Below are 24,730 nucleotides of genomic sequence, written 5' to 3'. Positions count from 1 at the left end.
CTTATTGGAATGACTTGAGGAGTGCTATGAGAAGAAGGCACATACCTTCTTATTATAGTAGGGAGCTTATGGATAAGCTCCAAAGACTCCAACAAAAGAATATGAGTGTTGAGGAGTATAGACAAAAGATGGAGTTGTATCTCATGAGGGCTGGGATAAGGGAAGAGGAAAGATTGACCATTGCTAGGTTTTTAAGTGGTCTAAATTTTGATATAAGAGATAGAGTTGAGTTACACTCTTATAGGGACCTTGATGATTTGGTCCAACTTTGTATAAGGGTGGAACAACAAAATTTGAGAAAAGGTTCTTTAAAAGGTAAAACTCAATCTAGCTCATATATCAAGAATGACTACAAGAGGGAGGGTCAACATGACTCTTCTACAAACTCTAGTAAGGGTCAAGAAAAAGAAATGAAAAAAGAAAATGATAAAAATGTTGTCACTTCTAGTAGTAAAACTAGTGACATCAAATGCTTTAAATGTCTTGGGAGAGGCCATATAGCTTGTCAATGTCCAACTAAAAAGGTCATGATTTTGAGAGGACAAGACATTTATAGTAGTCTTGATGAATCTAGTTCTACCACTTCAAGTGGTAGTGAGACTAGTGAGGAAGATCCTAAAATTGAAAAGTTGTATCCTGTGGATGGTGATCTTCTTATGATCAAAAGGCTTCTTGGAAGCCAACCTTGTCCCACCTCACTATCTCAAAGAGAGAACATCTTTCATACAAGATGTTTGGTTTCTAAAAGAACTTATTCTCTTATTGTTGATAGTGGATCATGTTCTAATTGTTGTAGTACAAGTTTGGTTAACAAGTTAGCCCTTACCACCATTCCTCACCCTCACCCTTATAAGCTTCATTGGCTCAATGAAGGTGAGGAATTGGAGGTGAATCAACAAGTGAAGATCAAGTTTTCTATAGGGGATTATAAAGACAAAGTTTTATGTGATGTGATCCCTATGGAAGCTTGTCATATTTTGCTTGGTAGGCCATGGCAATTTGATAAACAAACTATACATGATGGCCTCACTAACAAAATATCCTTCACTCATAAAAATAAGGAAATTGTTTTTAATCCTTTAACACCACCCCAAGTGTTTGAGGATCAAAAGCAAATGAAAAAGAAAAGAAACAAAGAAAAGGAAGAAGGAAAGAGTGTGGATAAAGGGGACTCCACTGAGACCTTTATGACAAAAAAGAGTTATTTTATGACCAAACAAGACTTGAAAAGAACTCTCTTTATTCACAAAAGTCTTGACTCTTATCCTAATGCTGCCACTTATCTTAAAGTTGAGAATAAGGAACAAAATTAATTTCAAGTAAAGAATTCTTCTCAACTTCGAGATATAGTGAAGAAGGAGTGGACTATACCTAGTGTTACTCCTTATACTACTTCCTTGAAGGTGCACAAGGAAGGAAGTATTTCTTTGGATTTCATAAAGCACCCAATTTTCGGTTTACATTGTTTAGTAGATATAACTTGTAATAACCTATATTCTATGTTTGATCTTATGGGAAGTTCTTATTTTTTTGAACTTAATATGTTTCCTTCCTTACAAGACAAAAATAGATTATATGACTATGAGTATCTAATAAACAATCAAATCCAAAATTGTTTAGGACGTTTTTTAGTAGTATTTTCTTTATATTTTAGGAAAAGCCTAGGATACCATTTAGGGTACTTTAGGCAAGATATTATAGTGTTTAAAAATCAGTCTTTTCATTGTCTTAGTCATAGTGTTTTTACATTTTTAGGTTTTACTTCTAGGTTATGCTTAGAAGAGGAGCCTATTTCTAGAGAGTCTAATATTTTATCTTTCTTTGTTAGGTTAGATACTAGGACTCCTCTTAAGATCCATGATCTTTTCTCTTACCATGTTACTTCTTATTCCTTGCATGTTTTATATGTAGGTGTTAATTTTTCTTCTTCCATTCATCCTCGAGATTTGAGGACAAATCCTTTTCAAGAGGGAGGGGATGATGGAATCATGCTTTGGAGTGCAAGAGGTGACATACTTAAAAATCCAAGAGGAGTGGGCTAGACATGGAAGATTGGGCCAGTCCAGGCCCAATAGGCCCTATGGGCTTGGAAGGCCCAAACCAAGTTTCAACATGGGCCTATCTTGTTATTAACATCCTTATTATATTTTGTTAACCTAGTTTGAATATATTTTGGTCTTGTATTTTGGACCATATAGAGTAGCATTTTAGGTTATAGGCTAGTTGGGCCTAGTTTTGGGCTTCATGGGCCTTTGGGCTTTTGGTACCCAATATTGGGCTCATTTTCATTCTTGTAATTTTTCCTTTCCATTGTATTTGTTGGACCATTGTAATTAGGTCACTAGATTAGGAAAATACAAGAAAAACTAAAGTAGGCTAACTAGGTTAAATTGAGTTTAATTTGGAAGCCATTTAAGTTACATTTGAGTCACATGTTTTGCACCAATTGGTGGCTGAACATATGACACGCAAATTAACCCTAAATGACTCTCAAATCAGACCTAGATGCAAAGGATCACCTAAACTCACGGCCACACCCATGTGCACCAAAATTTGAATTCAAATTTCAAATTTGAATTCAAATTTTAGGCGGCATTTTGTGTAGTTTAGGTTTAGGCGCCTAAGTGTCTCAAAACCGTGCCTACTTAAGCTCTTTCTTCACATATTGTAATCACTTTTGAATATATGAGAATTTCTGAACAATTACTTCAGCTAATTCCCTCAAGAGTCACCGAAAATTCCAAGAGAGAAAACCTAAGAGAATGCCTTCAAAAACCTTAGGAAAACCTAGTTTTCCTTCCCTTTGAAGTGTGCAATCCTTTGAGTTCATGAGCTTGGATGCTTCCTTCTTCCATTTCCGCAGATTGTTCTTCATCTTCACGAGTTTTTCAAGTGTGTTACTATCTCCATTGAAGAAGATCCGAGCCTAGGAGGAGTTTAGGAAGAGTTTGAGCTTCACTCCTACTACTCACTTCCATCACAAGAAGGAGGGGATGATGGAGGACCATCCTTGATACTTCATGTGAAACCCATCACATGGTTCATGGCTATGACCAATTTGAGTAGTATAGTATTTTATTGCTTTATTCCAAATTTACCCTTGTACTTTAGGGTATTTTAGTCATAGAATTTATTTTCTTGTATTTCCAATTTTACCCTTGTATTTTGGGGTGTTTAGGACTTAGAATTTATTTTCCCTTGTATTTCCTATTTTACCCTTGTATTATGGGGTGCTTTAGATGATTAGGTTTTTTAATTTTGGGCTAGGGTGTTACATGAGGAGGTGACGCATTTTTTGGTGATCTTGGACCTATTTTTGGTGTTAGAAAGGCTTAGGCCCAAGTGGAGGGCAAAGGTTGCATGGTCTTATCATGCACCTAGATATAGCCAATCTAAACCCATAGATTCCATCCTTGGCCACCAAGTAGCATCTAGGGTTCATTTGGCATTTCATTTGGAGTGCATTAGCCTTGTGAATTTCGGCCATGCACACTCCAAATGCAACCCTAGATGCCTCCCCTCCTATAAATACCCAACACCCCACACCTTGTAAATACTTTAAATTATATGATATTGAGTGAGCATCTTATGCCTCAAAATCCCTTCCTTAGTCACTAGGTTAATTCGGCTAGCCTACTTCATTCTCCACCCTTGGAGAGTGAAACCCTAGAGTGGCCTCCACCTATACTTGGAGTGAGCTAACCTACTTGAGCAACCATACACCACCCCCCCACCTTTCATCAACCTTACGTCCAAAACCATCTCCCCCTAAACATCCACATAACCTTTTCCCTTTGGTGAGCCTAAGATCTTTGGGCAAGGATTCCCTCTTCAAGGAGCCGAAATCATCCATGGAAGGGAGGATCCCATCACCAATCTTTGGTGAAATTCGAAGCTATTCCACCATTGGAGGCTTTGGAGAAGCTTAAAGGAGAATCAAGGAGCCAAAGGTCTAGGGAGAAACTTGAAGAGGAATCAACATCAATCCAGTTCCAAAGCAAGTTTCCATCATTTCGTATCAGAGCTAGGTCTCTTTTCTCTTCTATGAGATTTAGTTGATCGAATCTGGTTCATACCCACTCGGCCTCAAGGAGCTTTGTCTCCACAAGTAACCTTAAAGAAGGAATTTCCACTTTAATGGGTAGGACTGCCTCCATCCCATACACCAAGGAGAAAGGTGTGGCGCTAGTCGATATACGAACAAATGTTTTATACCCATGCAAGGCGAAGGGTAACATCTCGTGCCAATCTTTATAAGTGATGACCATTTTCTGGATGATCTTTCTAATATTTTTATTGGTTGCTTTGATTGCCCCATTCATCTTTGGTCTATAAGGGGACAAGTTATGATGCTGAAATTTGAAGGAGTCACACAACTCGGTCATCATTTTGTTGTTGAGGTTGGATCCATTATCTGTTATAATTTTATCAGGGATTCTGTATTGGCATATTATGTTCTTCCTAATGAAATTAACTACTACTTTACGGGTTACATGTGCATATGACATGGCTTTTGACCCATTTGGTGACGTAGTCTATGGCTACAAGAATGAATTTGTGTTCATTCGAGACTTTGGGTTCAATGGGTCCAATTACATCCATGCCCCACATTGTGAAAGGCCAGGGTAAGGCCATTACATTGAGCTCACTCGGTGGGAACTAAATGTTATCAGCATATATCTGGCATTTATGACATTTCCTGGCATACGAGATATAGTCCTTCTCCATGGTTGACCAAAAATATCATGCCCTCATAATCTTTTTGGCCATGACTTATCCTGTCACATGGGTGCCGAAAGTTCCTTCATGGGTTTCCTTCATCTGGGATCAAGATTCCTCTAGACTAACACACCTCAATAAAACCAACTCAAAGCTTTTCTTGTATAGGATGCCCTCATGTAGTGTGAATCTGACAATTATTTGTCTAATCATCTTCTTATCATTGTCAGATGCCTTAGCTAGCTATTTCCTCTCTTCGATATATTGTTGGATGTCAAAATACCAAGGGTGTCTGATGGCAACCTTCCTTGCATGGATTGAGTTAGAAGCATCAAAGTGGGAAGACCGAACTCCTTGGATCATGGAACTCAAGGTTTCTAGCCTTGGTGATGGAGATGGGCAAATGGTGTTTATGGAGGCTAGGTGTTTGATGAAATGCTAAGGTGGTACTCTAGGGTTTTGGCTCACTTCATTGATTGATGAAGGCAACTCCTAAAGGTGAGAAAACTCACGGTGAAGATGAGAAAGATAGGTGGCCGAAATGACCAAGGGGACTAAGGAAATAATATTAAGGCTCAAAGGCTCTCTTAATATCATAAATTCCAAAGTGATTACAAATTGCATAACCTAGGGTATTTATAGAAGGGAGGATGCATTTAGGATTACATTTGAAAGTGCTTGGCTGAAAAATGCAAGCCAAATGCACTTCAAATGAAACCTAAGTTAACCCTAGATGCTACTTGGTGGCCAAGGATGGAATCTTTGGGTTTGGTTAAGCTACATCTAGGTGCATGATAAGACCATGCAACCTAGCTGCCCTCCACTTGGGCCTAAACCTTACCAAGTCCAAAAATAAATCCAAGGCTACCAAAAAACATGTCTAGGCCTTATTTTCTCACTCTAATAAAATACCCTAGCTATAAAATAAAATCCTATAATCTAAGGCACCCTATAATACAAGGGTAAAATGGGAAATACAAGTAAAAATAAATCATATAACTAAGACACCCCAAAATACAAGGGTAAAATAGGAAATACAAGATAAATAAATCTTATATCTAAGGTACCCAAATTACAAGGGTAAAATAGGAATAAATCCTATACTAATAAAAAACGTAGGAGCTAAGGCCCAAAAGTAGGCCCACTCCTCTTATGGTTTTCAAAACTAACCCATTCCTCTTGCCTCCTTCAATATATCACCTCTTGGTCTTCTTGGCCTTAGTGTGATTCCATCATTCCCTCCCTTTTGAAAAGGATTTGACCTCAAATCAAGAGGTTCTTCATGGTGGACATCATAACCAAGAAAAATATAAAAATAAGCATTAGAGGCAACAATATATGATATAAATGGAAAGTGCATCCTAAGAGGAGTTCCACTAAAAATGATAAAAATATTTTCTAAACTAAAAGGACTAGACTCTCTTATGCTAAGGATAGGATCCTCCTCATGATGAAGTCTAGGTTGATGGAATCACACTAAGGCCAAGAAGACCAATAGGTGATATTTTTAAAGAGGCATGAGCAATGGGTTAGTTTTGAAAACCCTAAGAGGAGTGGGCCTACTTTTGGGCCTTAGCTCTTACATTTTTATTAGCATAAAATTTATTTTGTCCTTATCTTTAAATTTCCCATTTTCACCCTTGTATTTTGGGTATCTTAGTCATAGGATTTATTTTCTTTTGTATTTCCCATTTTACCCTTGTATTATGGGGTGCTTTAGATCATAGGTTTTTAATTTTGGGCTAAGGTATTTAATTACTGAGCTAGACGTATTTTTGGTGGTGTTTGGACCTATTTTTGGACTTAGAAAGGCTTAAGCCCAAGTGGAGGGCAAAGGTTGCATGGTCTTATCATGCACCTAGATGTAGCCTAACTAAACCCAAAGATTTCATCCTTGGCCACCAAGTTGCATCTAGGGTTAATTTGAGTTTCATTTGGTGTGCATTTGGCATTGCAAATTTTGGCCAATGCAACCCTAGATGCCTCCCACTCCTGTAAATACCCTAGGCACCACACCTTGTAAATACTTTGGATATTAAATATAAAGAGTACCCTCCTCAAGCATTTCATCAAACACCTTCTACCCTACTTCCCATTCGCCCATTCTATCATCATCCACCCAAAAACCTTGTTCCACCTTTGAAGAACTTCATCCTTGGAGAAGGCGTCCTATTCTTTGTTGATCATCTCAAGTTCATGCAAGTAAGGATGCCAGCATATGGTATCTAGAGCCTTCGTTCTTCAAGGGTAACTTTTCCATCTTTGGTATTTTTGGTCATCTCATTTGTGCCTCCTTGAATGTCTAAATTGTTGTGTGTGATTGAGTCATCATCTTGTCATATTTCATGATTCTTATTCCTCCTTTCCATGTATTGATTCATGCCTCATCATTCTTGTGAATCATCTTGGTGCTTTAGGCTTCCTTGTTAGGGTTCCTACCATTTTTTCTTTAAAATTGAGTTGCTGGAAATTTTTGGGCTGCATGATATAATGATGTTTTCATTTTATAATCCATATGGTTTTGTCATAAGCTTGTTTCCTTTGAACTACCTTGAAATAAATTCCAGGTTTTTATGCTTAGCCTTTGAAATGAACAAAAAATGACATGCATGCCACTTGTTTGATAAAATGGTCATGAGTCCTTGATGTGCTTTAGAGAGTCAATCATGCATGCTAATTAGTTCTAGCATGTTCTACATTCCTAAAATATCATGTGTGATTAATTTCTTTGCACATACTTGTTTTAAAATTTTCGGTCACTTTGTGTATTCCTTGGTGCACTTAACATGCCTATGTATTATTTGATGTTTTGAGTATGAAAATGCCTTTTATGTGCAAATTCTTTTTGCTGGAAATTGCACATTAAAAACCTTAAGAAGACACTCAAAACTTGTCTCTTTAAGCCATTGTAAGTTGCTAAGCGGATACTCCAAGGACTTACTCATCAAATTAACAAACACAAGTGTAAAACCCAAGCAAAGGAGAACTATAAAATTAAAAAAAAAAAAAAAAAAAAAAAAAAAAAAAGAGTATTGGCTAGAATTTTGGACCTCAAAACTGTGACCTAGTCAAGTGTCAAAAGGAACAAAAGAAACAAAATCAAAAGAATCAAATACAAAAGAAAAAGGGAACCTTTGCTAGACTTGTGGAGTTTGGACCCAAAATTTCCATACCTTGGCACTTGGAGTTAATCTTGGACCATTGGAAAATGCTTATTTACCTTATGAGACATTGAATCAAACACCTTAAGTGCAATATTTTCTTTTAAGCCTACTTGTTGAATTCTATTTTAGTGCCATTTTAGGACTTGCTCTTTTGTGTGCTTCCCTTTTGTTAATGCGCCTTAATTTTAGTTTTTGAGTCTTTCTTTCAACTCTTAAGTTTGTCTCAAAAAATTCACTTGAGTTTAGCCTTTTTAATTGTGCCTTTTTAGTTTTCTTTCTTGGCCTCTTGTACTCTTGGGTTGTGTTTTCTTCTTGACCTAGGTGAGGAAAGCTTTTAAACACCACACACTTTCTTGGTGGATTGAGTGGAGGGGCTTTCTGATTTGAGTTCAAGGAACTTTGGAGAATCACACCAGATCAAAGAGTGCAAACACCATTGAACGGCTAACCTTGGGTGTTTATTGTGAAGGGGTGGAGATTTGAAGACTTGGAGGCTCAAAATTTTCTTTTCTTACTTGTTCTTTCTTGATTAAAGTTTCAGATTTTTTGCATTTTGGGCCTTTGCTTTCATTCATTTTGGGTTGTAATTGGCCATTTTAAACCTCTTCATTTTTTGTGGTAGTTTCGTGTAGTTTGAAGGTGATTTGAAAACCTTCACCTAGAAAACCGACTAGCATATGCTTTAAGTGCTTTCCTTTGCATGCTTTAAAGCTTTGGCAGTATATTTGCCTAGGACTTTACTTTGTTTATTTTTTTCATTTAGAAGGCTTCATTTTCCTACTAGGGGGGTGTGCACATCACACACCTTAGTATTGTGAAAATTGTTTTTGTGAGAAAAGTGTGAAAAGGCTTAGTGATTTTTACTTGAAAAGGCTTGGTATTTAAGTGATTCTTAGTAGTCCACCTCCCTTGATAGTTCACTTTGTACACTTAGGCCTTTTCATACCAATCTTGCATCTTGAAAACCTTTTTGTGAAAACCTTTTTATCACTCATTCTTTGTGAAAACCTTTTTACTAACCTTTTGAAAACAAATTTGTGAAAACCTTTTATTGATCAAAGATGAGTGATCATTCTAGTGTACATGGTCATAATTCTTGTAGTACTAGGTCTAGTGTTAGAGATGAGATTAGAGATTTAAAAGAGTACATAAGAAAAAAAGAAGAGGAACACATAAAAAGAGAGCAATAAATTAGAAAAAGGGAAAAAGAAAATGCTAGGAATAAGGAGGAAATAAAACAATTACTTGCAAAATTTGTCCCTAGGAGTATGCATGAGGAAGAAATTACAACAAGAGAGGTAGAACTTAGAAGAAAAGAAAAATAAAAGAAAATAGAAAAGAAAGAAAAAATAAATAAAAGTATAGAGAAAGTTCAAGAGTGGTTAGAAAATGAAAAACAACAAACAATACTCTTAGAGAAGAGTAAGGAGGATAATGTTTCTTCCAAAGGGCTTATGCTTAAAGAGAGTCACTTTACCATTGAAAATGATTCAAAGACTCTCTTCATTCATCAAGACCTTTAACTCATGCATACTCTTAGTGGTAACATGAGAGAAAGAGTTAAGGTCTTGATGAATAAAGAGAGCCTTTTTTAAATCATTTTCAATGGTAAAGTGACTTTCTTTAAGCACAAGTCCTTTGGAAGAAATATTATCCTCCTTACTCTTCTCTAAGAATATTGTTTGTTGTTTTTCTTTTTCTAACCACTCTTCAACTATCTCTATACTTTTTTTTCTTTTTTTTCTTTCTTTTTTTGTATTTTCTTTTCTTTTTCCTCTCTTCTAAGTTCTTGCTCTCTTGTTTGTATTTTCTTCCTCATGCATACTCTTAGGGATTCTAACCCCTTTGCCTATTTGAGACCTAGTTAGAACAACCCTAGATTTGGATCCACTAGTTTCTACAACCAATTTTGCAAGTAAATTTCTTATTTCCTCATTATTCTTTGCATTTTCTTTTTCTCTTCTCCTAAGCTCTTCTTCCCTTGTATTTTTCTCTTCTTTTTTCTTATGTACTCTTTTAATTCCCTATGTTCATCCCTAATACTAGGTTTACTATTATAAGACTTATGACCATGTACTAGAGTGATCACTCATCTTTGATCAAGAAAAGGTTTTCACAAATATGTTTCAAAAGGTTGGCTCAAAAAGGTTTTCACAAAGAGTGAGTGATGAAAAGTTTTCACAAGTTTTTGAAGGTGCAAGATTAGTATAAAAAGGCCTTGTAGACCCCTAAAATTGTCCGGGTCGGAAATAAGACTCGAAGACTCTCGAAGACCGAAGGAAAGTCAGCCGAAAGGACTCCTGGAAGACCCTAGGATGATTCTTCATAGGTTTAGAAGTCTTAGAGTAGCTTAAGATAAGGATGTGGGAGGATTGGAGCTCAATACGACCTCCTAGAAGTTCAGTACGGCCGTACTGAACAATTTGAACTACAATACGGCCGTACTGAAACCAATACGGCCGTACTGAAGTTTTTGAACTTCAGTACGGCCGTACTGAATTCAATACGGCCGTACTGTAGTTCAAAACTTCAGTACGGGCCGTATTGATGTCAGAGGCCGTACTGCGCCTCACTCCTATATATAGGACGTCATTCCACACATTTTGGACACTTTTTCCAGATTATTGGACCCTCTTGTTGAGCATTCTGGGGTTTTTGAGCAGTGTTCTGCCCTAGAAGTCTCTCCGAGAGTCGATCCAACGAAGTTCTTGAGTTCTGAGCATTTAGCTTGAGGATTCGAACTAGTCGAAGGGAAATCTTTTCGATTTCCATAGTAAAAATTAATTTTTAGGGAAGGAGCGAGCAAGCGTGTAGTGGGAAGGAGCGCCAAAAAGCCTCCTAACGTCTGTTTAAATATATAAAAGCACGCTTCAAAGGTTTCTTTTTCAAAATCCTTCCTTTTACTGCTTTCTGATTGTTGCATTGCATATTTAGAATTTTCATCATGTAAATATTCCGCTTATAATCGTTTCTAATAAATAGGGGTAATTTAGTAATTTTACACTGTTATTTATGAAATAATCCGTCATAGGGAACCTGAAAGGGGCGTTGTGGGGTGCTAACACCTTCCCCACACGTAACCGACTCCCTTACCCAACTCTGGTTGTAATGGCCAAGGTTGATTTGCGAAAATCAATTGCCTTATCCCTTTTTCCAATGTTTTGAGTAAAACATTGGTGGCGACTCCAAGAACCCTTCTTTTTGTGAAAACCACTAATCCATGGAGGGTCCCGCTTGGGATTAACATGGATTGGTGAATCATGTAATAAAATTGTTAGTTCGATGAGGTCTCAGTTTGAGAATAAGTCGTTCTAACAATCCATCATTTTTCAAAACTTAAAAAGAGTCCGACCATCGTCGCGAATGCCAAGGTCCGTTTCGGCGGGTGGCGACAGATGGCGACTCCACTGGGGAAGCCTCGAGAGTCAGTCCCATTTAGTGATGGATTATTTCTAAAATAATAGTTTAAAATTACTTCATTACCCCTCGCTTGTATGATAATATGTTTTATCTAGCTGGCTTTAATAACTGTTGTATGTTTAAATTTTCGCAATTGTTTGAAATAAAAACTGCACACAAACCTTTGCACACAACAGTTCCCTCTATACCCGGGGGCATGAGTGGAAAGCCATAGGGAGTGGATGTTAGTACGGCCGGTTGTCGAATGGGTCTATAGGTGCCCGTAGACCGTTGTCGGAAAACATCACTCGAGGTGATAACCATGAACTCGAGTCCGACAGTGCGTTGGAGCTTTCCATCGACTTACGACAAGAGGAATTGGGTCCCTATAATGGGGGCACCTTGGGGGCCTTGGACCGGTGAGAACAGTTAGAACCTCCTTGAATATGCACTTTTCTGCAGGATACCCCTACCTCGTGATTCGCTCGTGACTGTTCGTGGATGAGTGAATTGTTTGTGCATTGTTTATGTGACATTGTTTGAGCATACATTGCATTCTTTAAACATACAACATTCCTTTTTTTTAGAATAAAATAAATAGGAATAAGAATCTTCCATTACATGGTGTTAACATCTACCTTCATCACATTCATATAGGTAGTTTCCATTTTCACCCAAAAAACAAAATACCCAAAAAAAAGAAAAAAAGTTATTCATCCAAACCAAGCAATATCATGCATCATCTTAGGAGCATCATGAAAACATGATAATGCTTAGTTGAATAAACACAATGCATGCATATTCAACGTCATCATCTTATATCATGCATTCTTATCAAAGATCATGGAGGGATCTAGGTTTGCATTTCATACATCCCTCCTAGTAATTCATTAATAAACATGAATAAAAAGAAAGGATTAAATCGATGCGTATGTTCAGAATGGATCGCACGCCATTTGTTATTAAGTGTAAGCCAACAACCGCGCCAAGCGAACGCACATCAACTCCGTTATTGGTAATCAAGACGAATAAAGGGGAAGGTCCGACACCGTTAAGGATCACTGCTCCAAGACCTTTTCCCTACGAATCGAATAAGGCTGTGCCATGGATATACGACATCCATTCTTCTGCCGACAGCGATATCTCTAACATCGCTGGACTTGGGGGCATGACTAGGAGTGGCAGGATCTACACTCCCGAAGATCTTCATGATAAAGCTCCCAAGAATAAAGGGAAGGAAAAAGAAAAAGAGAAAACCGAGGAAAATAAAGAATCCGAGGAGGAGACTGATGAGCTGTTAAAATATATCCGACAGAGCGAGTACTCCATCGTGGATCAACTTCATAAGACGCCATCAAAGATTACTCTGTTGTCGTTGATCCTATGCTCCGAACCGCATCGGCAAGCTCTGTTGAAAGTCTTGAACGAGGCATACGTGTCGCACATTATCTCCCAAGACAAATTTGAGGGGATTGTTAGTCACATCACGGCTAATGATCACCTCACTTTCACCGATGAAGAAATCCCCGCTGAGGGACCGAACCACAACAAGCCCTTGCACATCTCTGTAAAGTGCAAGGAATATCACATCGCTAAAGTCTTGGTGGATAACGGATCTTCCTTGAATGTGATGCCAAAAAGAACGTTTGATCAAATGGCAATCAAGGGAATCCAAATGCGCCCGAGCAATATGATCGTCCGAGCTTTCGACGGTTCTAAAAGAGAAGTGGTGGGAGAAGTCAATCTTCCAATCCAAATTGGACCCACCATCTTCAACGTCGAATTTCAAGTGATGGACATTACTCCCGCATACAGCTGTCTCCTCGGCCGATCTTGGATTCATGATGCGAAAGTTGTTCCCTCTACGCTCCACCAGAAAGTCAAATTCATAGTGGATGACAAGCTGGTGACCGTACAAGCTGAAGATGACATACTCATCAGCAAGCCATCTGCCATACCTTACGTGGATGCAGCAGAGGAAGCTCTAGAAACCGCCTTCCAAGCATTGGAGATTGCCAATGTTGAAACGTTTCCCCGAGAGATGAAGAAGGTAGCCTACATGCTCACCAAGAACGGATACTTGCCTGGACAAGGACTTGGCAAGGATTCCCAAGGGATTCCCGAGCTACCCATTATTAAGGATAATCCGGGGAAACAAGGGTTAGGATACAACCCTATTAAAGATCAAAGGACGAAGAGGAACCAAGATCCTCCTTGACGTTCTTTAAGCCAGATCTTTAGGAAGGCCGGTTCACAAGCGTCAAGGTCGGTCGTCGTCATCAAGTGTTCTTCTCCTTCCGATAGGGATGTATAGACCTGATGACTATTAGAGATTACTCCTCAGGGACAGCCCGACCCCCGAGCCTCGATAGGGCACATGTTTCCTCTAGAATTATAATAAAATCATTCTTTATTATTTCTTATCGCTTCTTTTCTTGCTTGCAATAAATTTCTAGACCGCATTATTTTTAACCCTGTTTGAATAAGCATAAATGAGGTTAAAATCGTCTTAATAACAATAAACCCGCATCATTTTTATGTGGAAGTGTGTGACAACTTGGAGCACCTTTCCTTGGCCTCGACAGGTGCCATCATGGATAAAAAAAGAAATCCTAAAAACAAAAAGCTCGGCAGGAAACCCAAAAAGGGGGCTGCGCAAAAATAAGAGCAAAAGAACCCGCTAGGAATCCCACAAAAGGGTGACCTAGGCAAAAATTAGGGTTGCAAAAATAAACAAAAACAAAGGTCCGCTGAGACGCCACAAAAGGGTGTTTTAGGCAAAAAATAAGGACAATCAAAAAAGCAAAAGAAATCCATGATGGTACCATGAGCCGAATTCAAAAAGAAAGGTTCAAGGGAAGCTATCTAAGTTGTCAAATCACAACGTCAATAACAGGACTTTCTTAACTTCATAAGTGTTTAATCAAACAAGCCTAAACACATGAGCCTACCTTGGCCAGCCATTCTTACAAAAACCATTTTCAAAATAATAATAATCCCCTCTAAAACACAAACTTTTGAACAAAAAGAATATCTTTCCTTTCTTTTCTCTTGTCCCAAACGATTTTAGAATAATCTAGTGGAAACATGGAGATATAGTGGTCAATAGGAGGGTTGACATGTCTTCTAAAGGAAGGGAAGGATCACTTGGTTGATGACACCAATCTCGATATAACACGCATCATTCCTCGGTTACAGAAATCGGCAGCGCACAGCCCGTCTAGAGGAATGGCAAAATCCAAGCAAAGAAACGCATCGGTTAATTCTTTTGAAAAAATAAATCAAATAGAATTAGGTGCATCATACCGCATACATGCATACAGATGATAGGTGTATTGGAAGATCACTTATTCTCTGTTTATTGAAAAAACCAAAAATCAAAAAAAAAAAATCAAACTTCAGAAAAAACAATGCGCCCGTACCATGTTCAGTATGCCCGTACTAAAATTAGGGTTATGAACAAATTTTTAACTCAATACAGGCGTACTGAAATGGATACAGCCGTATTGCCCTTTAGTCGCACATTTAAAGACCTTATCATGAGGCAATCGCATAAAATAGAAAAATAGAAAAAAATTGCTTGTGTATAACAGCAGTCAACAGAAAAGCCAAAAAACGACAAAAAAGGCAAAAATTCGGAAAATCAACCGCATCATACAGAATAACTGAGCCTGGAGAGGCTTGCCGAAATAATACTCCCTCATCATACAGAATAACTGAGCCTGGAGAGGCTTGCCGAAATAATACTCCCCCATCGTACAGAATAACTGAGCCTGGAGAGGCTTGCCGAAATAATACTCCCTCATCATACAGAATAACTGAGCCTGGAGAGGCTTGCCGAAATAATACTCCCTCATCATACAGAATAACTGAGCCTGGAGAGGCTTGCCGAAATAATACTCCCCAATCGTACAGAATAACTGAGCCTGGAGAGGCTTGCCGAAATTATACTCCCCAGAGACATCTCAGCTTGCACTCTTGGACCAAATCCCCAGTAAGAGCTATCAAAGCAAGATCAGTAAGATCCCCCAATGGAAGCAATGATCATCCAAACGAAATATCCAAGTCAAAGGACTCAGACTTCCTCAGTGGAAGATAGCTTTCCAACTCGAGCGACGAGTGAAGCTAAGCTTGAAGAGGCTTTCTAAATAATACTCTGGGATACATAAGATCTTCAATCCCCATTCGCCTACTCAGAGGCACTCCTTCAAAAAAAAGAAAAAAATCAAAAACATCAACAACCATTCCCCAAGCGGAATCCGGCACTCAGCCGAACACCAAACATCAAGATAATTCGCCTACTCAGAGGCACTCCTTCAAAAAAAAAAAAAAAAAAAAAAAAAAAAAAAAATCCGAAAAGATCAATAACCATTCCCCAAGCGGAATCCGGCACTCAGCCGAACACCAAACATCAAGATAATTCGCCTACTCAGAGGCACTCCTTCAAAAAGAGAAAATCCAAAAAAGATCAATAATCATTCCCCAAGTGGAATTCGGCATTCAGCCAATCATTGAACGTCAAGATGATCCGCCTAACAGAAGAGGCCAATCAAGATCAAAACAATAGAATCCCCCAGCGGATAACAGCCTACGTAGAGGCAACAAAATCAGAAAATCAAAAGAGTCACCCGAATAAGGATAACCGGGATACTCCACCATCGTCGAAAGGACTTCAGCCAATCATAAGGCATCGCTCACCTCAAAAGGAGCATCTTTGTGTCTGCACCCCCAAGGAATTAGAAATTCCCCAGTGGGCACCAACTACGCAATGGAAAGTTGGGACACAAGAACCTATGAGTAACTGCACATCCCCTAAGACGGATCCCTGCGTTATCCAGCCCTCAGTGGCACAAAAATCAAAAACAATCGTCGAAGCAGCATCGTGGACTGTGGAGACAAAATCATCACAAATCCCTGGAGAGGGCAAACTCACACTACCAACGTCGTCAGAAACACGGAGGCAGACCCTGGCGAGGGCAAACCGCAGACCCTGGAGAGGGCAAACTCACGCTACCAAAGTGACCAGAAGCACGGAGGTACGCAACCCTGGGGAGGGCAAACCGCAGACCCTGGAGAGGGCAAACTCAGCTGTCAAGGTTGTCAGAAACACCGAGACAGAGCCTGGAGAGGCGGTACTCAGCTACCCCGTCGTCAGAAACACGGAGGTATGCAACCCTGGGGAGGGCAAACCGCAGACCCTGGAGAGGGCAAACTCACGCTACCGAGGTTGTCAGAAACACCGAGGTATGCACGAGCCTGGAGAGGCGACGACTAATACTCAGCTACCCCGTCGTCAGAAACAACGGAGGTATGCAACTGCCAAGGTTGTCAGAAACACCGAGACAAAGCCTGGAGAGGCGGTACTCAGCTACCCCATCGTCAGAAACAACAGAGGTATGCAACTGCCAATGTCGTCAGAAACACAGAGGCAGAGCCTGGAGAGGCGGTACTCAGCCACCAACGTCGTCAGAAAGACGGAGGTGTGCAACTGCTAACGTCGTCAGAAACACGGAGGCAGAGCCTGGAGAGGCGGTACTCAGCTACCGAGGTTGTCAAAAACACCGAGGTATGCACGAGCCTGGAGAGGCGACGACTAATACTCAACCTGGAGAGGCTACTCAACAATTTTCCACCGGAAGACACTACAAGTCGGAAGGATGGCTTATTCCCTGGACAATTGGGTCAACTCCTTTACTTGTCAACTGGTACACCAAAAAGCCGTTTGACTAAGTAAAGGGGGGGCAGTTGTAGACCCCTAAAATTGTCCGGGTCGGAAATAAGACTCGAACACTCTCGAAGACCGAAGGAAAGTCAGCCGAAAGGACTCCTGGAAGACCCTGGAAGACCCTAGGATGATTCTTCATAGGTTTAGAAGTCTTAGAGTAGCTTAAGATAAGGATGTGGGAGGATTGGAGCTCAATACGGCCTCCTAGAAGTTCAGTACGGCCGTACTGAACAATTTGAACTACAATACGTCCATACTGAAACCAATACGGCCGTATTGAATTCAATACGGCCGTACTGTAGTTCAAAACTTCAGTACGGGCCGTATTGATGTCAGAGGCCGTACTGCGCCTCACTCCTATATATAGGACGTCATTCCACACATTTTGGACACTTTTTCCAGATTATTGGACCCTCTTGTTGAGCATTCTGGGGTTTTTGAGCAGTGTTCTGCCCTAGAAGTCTCTCCGAGAGCCGATCCGACGAAGTTCTTGAGTTCTGAGCATTTAGCTTGAGGATTCGAACAAGTCGAAGGGAAATCTTTTCGATTTCCATAGTAAAAATTAATTTTTAGGGAAGGAGCGAGCAAGCGTGTAGTGGGAAGGAGCGCCAAAAAGCCTCCTAACGTCTGTTTAAATATATAAAAGCACGCTTCAAAGGTTTCTTTTTCAAAATCCTTCCTTTTACTGCTTTCTGATTGTTGCATTTCATATTTAGAATTTTCATCATGTAAATATTCCGCTTATAATCGTTTCTAATAAATAGGGTAATTTAGTAATTTTACACTGTTATTTATGAAATAATCCGTCATAGGGAACCCGAAAGGGGCGTTGTGGGGTGCTAACACCTTCCCCGCACGTAACCGACTCCCTTACCCAACTCTGGTTGTAATGGCCAAGGTTGATTTGCGAAAATCAATTGCCTTATCCCTTTTTCCAATGTTTTGAGTAAAACATTGGTGGCGACTCCAAGAACCCTTCTTTTTGTGAAAACCACTAATCCATGGAGGGTCCCGCTTGGGATTAACATGGATTGGTGAATCATTTAATAAAATTGTTAGTTCGATGAGGTCTCAGTTTGAGAATAAGTCGTTCTAACAATCCATCATTTTTCAAAACTTAAAAAGAGTCCGACCATCGTCGCGAATGCCAAGGTTCGTTTCGGCGGGTGGCGACAGGCCTAAGTGTACAAATTGAACTATCAAGGGAGGTGGACTATTATGAATCACTTAAAAACCAAGCCTTTTCAAGTAAAAATCACTAAGCCCTTTTACACTTTCTTACAAAAATAATTTTTGCACAAGAATTAAGTGTGTGTGTGTGCACGGTTCCCTAGTAGGCAAATTGAAGCCTTCTAAAACGAGAAAAATAAAGTAAAATACCTAAGCAATTATACTACCAAGGCACTAAAGCATGCAAAGAAAATAACTAAAGCATGTGCTAGTCGGATTCCCTAGGGTGGGAGCTTGAAGTGACCTTGGTGGTATTCAAGCCACTCCTGCAAGCACTACTCAAATTACCCTAAAACTAATAGGTTTAAAGAGGCCAATTACAAACAAACAAAAAAACAAAGAAACAAAGGCCAAGAACACAAGTGGCCTAAAATAAATTGTGTAAAAGAGAAATGTAAACAATAAAAGTATATCTTCTAGTCTTCAATTCTCCACCCCTTCACAAGGAACACCTAAGGTTAGCCTCTCAATGGTGTATTCACTCTTTTTGATGGTAAAACTCCTTCCCAAGGTCTTGGAGTCAAATTGGACAACTCCTCCAATCAATTCACTGGAAATGTATATGATGAGTTTAGGAGCTTTCACACCTAGATCAAGAAGAAACCACCCAAGAGTACAAGAGTCCAAAGAAATAAAAACTAAAAATTCATAATTAGGAAGGTTAAACTCTAGTGGAGATAAATGTGACAAAACTTAGGAGTAGAAAGAAGACACAACTAAAATTAAGGCACATTAAGAAAGGCAAGCACTCAAAAGATTAATTCCTAGAATTGCACTAGAATTGAGTATGGAAAGCATTTCACATCCTTTTTTATGGCAAACATGGAGGATAATGTGGCTAAAGCATTTGTCAATTGGTTTCCTTCTCTTGGGGTATGTTTGAAGTTGATAGATTCAAATTGGGACATCAGTCCCTATATATATGCCTGGTAGGGGATTAACTTGTGATCCCTCGTTTCCCATTTGTCCCTTAACAAATGTATCACGAAAGTTGAGTCGCCGTAGACTTCTAGTTTGGTGATGTTATTGTCAAGGGTAGCCTATAAGCCTAGTATGCAAGCTTCATATTCGACCATGTTATTAGTGCATTCAAAGTCCAACCTTGTCGTCACCGGGATATCTTTTCCTTAGGATGACATTAGTATAGCGCCTATTCCATGTCCCATTAGATTCGAGGCTTCGTCAAAGAACATGGACCAGGATTCTTTCTGACTTTGTTTTCCTACATCATTTCCTAGGGCCAAAATTTCTTCATCAGGGAAATCGTCCTTCATTGCATGCTCTTCCCTAGTCCGTCCACTTGCTAGGTAGTCGGCCAGAACACTACCTTTGATTGCCTTTTGTGAGACATAAATAATGTCGTATTCTGATAGTAGTACTTGCCATCTGGCAACCCTCCTAACGAGTACGGACTTCTCAAGTAGATACTTGATAGGGTCCATTTTGGATATCAGCTGGGTGGTATGCCTCAGTATGCACTGTCTTAATCGCTTAGCAGCCCACACCAAAGCACAACATGTCTTTTCAAAAGGTGAATATTGAGCCTCGTAGTCGGTGAACTTCTTGCTCAGGTAATAGATAGCTTTTTCTTGATTATTAGTTTCGCATAGTTGACCCAACATACATCCCATGGAGTTCTCCAAGACTGTGAGATATAGAATGAGAGGTTTCCTTTCGATAGGAGGCATCAATATGGGTGGATTTGTGAGACATTGTTTAATCCTATAAAAAACAACTTGGCATTCTTCATTCCACTCTATTGGTTGATTCTTTTGGAGTAGCTTGAAGATGGGACTACATGTATTGGTTAGTTGAGATATGAAACGAGCTATGTAATTCACCCTTCCAAGAAATCTTCTAACCTCCTTTTCTGTCATTGGGGGTGACATCTCTATGATAGCTATGGCTTTATCTAGATCCACTTCTATCCCTTTTCACTAATAATGAATCCAAGGAGCTTTCCTAATCGAACTCTGAAAGTACATTTAGTAGGGTTTAGCTTTAATTTGTACTTGTGGAGTCGATTAAATAATTTTCTTAAGTGAATAAGATGATCATTTTCACTTTTTGACTTAGTAATAATGTCATCTACATACACCTCCACTTCCTTATGGATCATGTCGTGAAAGAGAGTTACCATCGCCCTTTAATAAGTTGCTCCAACGTTTCTCAAACCGAATGACATTACTTGTAACAGAAAGTGCCCCAAGGAGTGATAAAAGAAGTCTTCTCGCGATCCTCAATAGCCATTTTGATTTGGTTATATCTCGAGTATCCATCCATGAACGAGAAAATAGTGTTTGTGGGTGTATTATCCATGAGTACGTCAATGTGTGGCAATGGGAGGTCATCTTTAGGACTGGCTTGATTTAGATACCGATAGTCCACACAAACTCGCACCTTCCCATTTTTCTTTAACATGGGCACTATGTTTGAAAGCCATTCAAGATATCAAGATACGATCAAAAATCTGGCATCTGAGTATTTTTGGACTTCTTCCTTTATCTTGAGAGACCGTTCGAGTTTGACTCTTCGAAGCTTTTGCTTTATAGGAGGAATCCTATTTTTTATGGGCAATTTGTGTTCAACAATTTCATGGTCCAGCCCTGACATGTCATGGTAGGACCAAGCGACAATGTCGACGTATTCTTTCAAAAGGCTGATCAGTCGGTCCTTGGCTTCCTCCTTAATCTTCATGTCGATCGATATCTCTTTCTTGTCTTCTCCTTGCCCTAGATTGATCCTCTCAGTTTTCTCTTGGTAAGGTTGGACTACCCGATTCTCCTGGTCCATTAGTCTTTGCATCTCAGGGGACAAATTCTCCTCGTGTTTGAGTGATGCATCACACAAGTTTGGATTTAGTTCAACTTTGTTCCCCTTAGTCATGTCTACTTCCTTTAGGTTCTGTGTTTAGGTTTAGAATCTTAATGCATTGAAAACGAGAAAGAAAGAAAAGAAAAGAGAGTATACAAGGTTTACTGAAACGACGTGTTTTATTATTATAAGGACAAAATCGTTACATGCCCTTTTATTATGGAAACCCACAACCTCGGGTGCGAGTTGTGGGTAAAAAGATAAGAAATAAAATTACCCAACAAAAATAGAAACAACCCCCTAACGAAAATCCCTATTCCGGCAGCCTTCAAACAACACCATCTCATGGCCCTTACTCCTCATGCTTAGGGAGTGGTTGCTTGTCGATACTGGGTGTGTTGGTGTCAAATTTTAACCACCTGACATTTATAAGCCCCTGTACTCAAACCTGCAAGGCCTTGCACCGCTCCACTAAATTTCCCAGGGAACTGGAGTGATAATCACAACGCTCCTCAGGATTGTACCATGCAGGGAAGGGAGGGTTGAATTTTTTAGTGGTGGAAGTCGTACAAGCATCAAGGCTTCCAAGAAATGAGGAAACAACTCCGTGTACGTGGTGGGAATCTTGTCCACCACTTTCTCCTTCCATGTCTCAAGTTGTTACATGCCCTGACTCTTTGGGAGACCGGTCGCTATGGTGACAGCATTGACCCCCTCTTCCTTTTTCTTCTCGTAAGATTTCTTGGAGTCATAGTTCATCGGGGACTTCCCTATTCTCCCACTCTTCAAGCCTTGTTCGACCCTTTCGCCTATGGTGACTATATCGGCGAACAAGGTCAAAGTGTTCCCTATCATTTTATCGTAATAGGGCCTAGTTAAAGAGTTGATGAACAGTGTCACCATCTCTTTATCACATAGCAAGGGCTCTACCTGTGCGGCCATCTCCCTCCACCTCTACGTGTAAGCTTTGCAAGGTTCATCCCGTTTCTTGCTCAAACCTTGCAACTCGGGTCTGTCGAGGACGACATCGTTGTTATACTTGTAACGTCGAAGGAAAGCGTCGACGAGCTACTTCCAAGTTTGAATCTTCCCTCCTTCCAACTGCATATATCGCGTCCGATAAGATTTCCTGAAAGTAATGTATCAAAAGCTTCCCATTGTTTATGTGGGTGGCCATCTTTTGGAAATACATTGTCAGATGTCTTTTAGGAAAACTATATCCGGTGTACTTTTGGATGTCGGGGCTTTTGAATATCCTACACCAAGCACATCTTTTCCGCTTCTTGGATGTCAAAACTATGACCCTCCACAACTCTTAATCTTTCTTCCAAGGCATTCATATTGTTCCTGGAAGCATCACCTATGTGACTAGCACTATTATTGTCATGCTGGAGCTTGTTCATAATTTCGCACATTTGTGCAATTTGTTCCTTGAGTTGCCTGAGTTCTTCATTCAGCTCGCGATTTCTTTCCTCTAAGGATTCCATAGCTTTTTTCCTTTGGGTCCTTGTTAGTACGGAGTGTTGAAATGCCACCTTCGAGGGACAACGATAGACTTCCATTAGGCTTTCCGATCGGATCTACTTAAAGGAGATTCCTAACAAAAATGATGCCTCACTAGTGTAAAATATAGAATTTATGTCAAGGTTTTCTCATCGGACATACAAATATGTGACGTAAAAAAAAGCATTGGAAATTTTGAAAATAAGTCCAACTTTTTTACGTCGGACTGCATAGGTGTCTGACGTAAAATTTGAAATCTACGTCGGACAGAAGCCACAGCTGATGTAGATTTAAAATTTTACGTCGGACCCCTATGTAGTCCGACGTAAAAAGGTTTTTATATTCACCTGGGCGCGCCTTCGTCTTCTTCACGCGCGTGACCTAGGTTAATATTATAGGTGTTTGGGTGATTTTCGACGAAGGTGCTCGAGTTCGTGGTGACGTTTTGAGTGACAGCGAGTTCCGACGAAGGGCTTCTCGTCATCGGTGGGAAATTCTCCATCTTTCTGACCAATTGGATTCCAATGAAGGGCATTTTCTAGGTTTTCCGGTGAACGGGTTCTTTTCATTGCCTATATATGAATCTTCCTTTCATTGCCTTTATGTCACTCTTTTTTCTTATCTTCCCATCAAAGTATTGTTTCCTTTCATTGCCTATATATTTACTTTGATTTTGTCCCATCAAAGTATTGTTTCTTTATTTTCATTTTGGTATTAAAACGAAGGCGGGTAGAGGATGAGGGGATAATGGAAATAAAATGAAGTTTCATGAACAAGTAAAAGGGTTACGAGGGTCAGCACTTGGGCTGAATCAATAATACATGTTATTACTAAGTGATTCGCTTTCACTAAGGAAAATGATTAATGATACGGGAATAAAATGCGAGGAGTACTTGCATTACTTATTAGGTAATGGTTAGTACTTAGGAACGAACAAAAAGGGAAAACAAAGGAAAGGGTTAGTCAATTTGTATTGTTAATCAAATATTTTAATTTTTGTCTTGTAAATTAATCACTTTATTATTTATTTATTTATATTAAATATTTAAATTAAAATTTATGAATAATTTTAAGTATTATTTTAATTATTATGATTTATGAAATACATTTTAAAATAAGTAACTAATATATGTTCATAGTTTAAGGGAGATTACTCATTATTTTTAATGGTAGATACTTTGTATTTATATTATGATTATAAAAAATAATTAATTTAAATAAATAAAAAAATTGAGTGCAATGAATTAATGATTAACATAAGAGTTACTTTATTTGTCTATTTAGTTAACTAGTTTTAATAATGAGAGTGTTATTTTTTCAGGGTTATGGAAGATTCGGGGTCTGATAGTGTCAGGAGGGAAGGTAGATCTGTCACCCGATTGTTTGGGTTGACAGTGTTAGGAGCTATTTGGGAGTCATAGTTTGACGTCATGTTTCTATTATCATTCCATCATGGGATGACATTGAGGAGGCTGACAAAAACCTCATGTGGCAGGATATTCAGGTATATACTTGCACATGCCTTCAACATTATATAACTTAATTACGTTATTTATTATTTGTTGTTATTTTGATAGCAAGATTTTGACATTTCCAACACTGAGATCATCAGGAAGAAGATGTTATCTGCCCTTACCACCAGGTGGAGAGACTTTAAGACTTTCTTGACACAAGAATATGTATTTGGAAAGTGACAAAAGGAGACTCCCTATCTAAAGTACCAGATTAGTGACGAGGAGTGGATGCAATTTCGTGCTAGTCGATTGGACCCATCTTGGCAGGTTAGTTATTGATAATTCTTACATTAACCCAAATACTTAAGGTATATTTTAATCTCATTTTCTTATTTGCATTATTGTAGGCCAAAAGACTAACTGCCCTAGAATGACAGAAGTTGAATGATTCACCCCATCTATTATCATGAGGGGGATATGAATTAAAAAAGAAGAGACTCATGCAGGCTAGGGAAGAGGCATCAGGGGTTGATTCTGCTAACCTTCTGGATCCACCTCCCCGCTATGAGCTATGGATAGTAGCTCGAACAAAATCAGATGGGCAAATGACTTCTCAATCTGCAAGTATCATTGTTGATAAAATAGTATGTAAAAATATACATTCTAACACTCTTAATTTCAACTCATTCAATTCATAAGTGTAGTTTAGGGTATACTTACTT

This window comes from Cajanus cajan, chromosome 1, assembly GCF_000230855.2.
Source record: "Cajanus cajan strain Asha chromosome 1, NIPB_CcT2T_4, whole genome shotgun sequence".
Taxonomy (NCBI): Eukaryota; Viridiplantae; Streptophyta; class Magnoliopsida; order Fabales; family Fabaceae; genus Cajanus; species Cajanus cajan.
Note: the sequence above shows the minus strand (reverse complement) of the source record.